This window comes from Nanorana parkeri, unplaced genomic scaffold, assembly GCF_000935625.1.
Source record: "Nanorana parkeri isolate BGI_ZX_2015 unplaced genomic scaffold, ASM93562v1 scaffold1585, whole genome shotgun sequence".
Taxonomy (NCBI): domain Eukaryota; kingdom Metazoa; phylum Chordata; class Amphibia; order Anura; family Dicroglossidae; genus Nanorana; species Nanorana parkeri.
In genome coordinates, this window is record NW_017307853.1 from 60,168 (window position 1) to 60,941 (window position 774).

A 774-nucleotide genomic window follows, 5' to 3' on the forward strand; every position below is an offset into this window, starting at 1 on the left:
CCCCCCCCCTCTGGGAGGGGGGGGGGGCCCAAGATAAAATCTTGCACCAGGGACCTTTGTTTCTTAGGTCCACCACTGGGAAGGACAAAGGTGACATTGACACGTGTGCTCTGATTGACAGCTTAGCTGTGCTGTATGAGAGACAAGACGGAGGCATGCAGTAATAATAGTATTATTGGGAATCTGGGTCTCTGGAGACAGACTGGAGCAGAAGTTTTGTTCATTATATACGTGTGAAAAACTCTTATTTGGCAGCAGATTCTGTAAACATTGGTAAAGGAACGGGTTGCTTGAAGCAGACAGAGTCATTGTAGTGTGGCTAATCCACTCTGCTTCTAGTCTATAATCTAGACATCTCTATAGAAAATGCAACAGCATACAAGACTAGGCCTGTAAAAGTCACGTCAACAATTACTTTTAAGCGACCCCGCTAAGTGCAGCAAACCATACAAAGACCACCCTGTTAGAGAAGAAGATAAATACTTTCCTTACTTCCTAAAACTTTGCCGTCCTGCATATCTGTCCACCCCTGGTATCTGACATTTCTGGTTATGTTGAATACCTAGTTCACTGCCAAATAGACATGTGCACCAGAAAAAAATTTGTTTCGTTTCGGTTTGATTCAGATTTAGCATTCGTTTTTCGGATTCAGGTCCGCAATTGAATTTGTTTCGGGATTCTGACAAAATTCGTTAGCGGTAGTCCGGTCGAAAATTTGGTTTATTGGACGAAATTTCGTTAGCAGCAAAGTGACATTAGAATTTTTTTTTTTTT

At 42.1% G+C, this 774-nt stretch overlaps 1 protein-coding gene across 1 annotated transcript in view; it reads right to left on the reverse strand.

Moving 5' to 3' along the window:
- The window catches only part of LOC108798918 (alpha-2-macroglobulin-like), a 72,722-nt gene that overhangs the window by 1,055 nt on the left and 70,893 nt on the right, over positions 1 to 774 (reverse strand). The window lies entirely within an intron of this gene.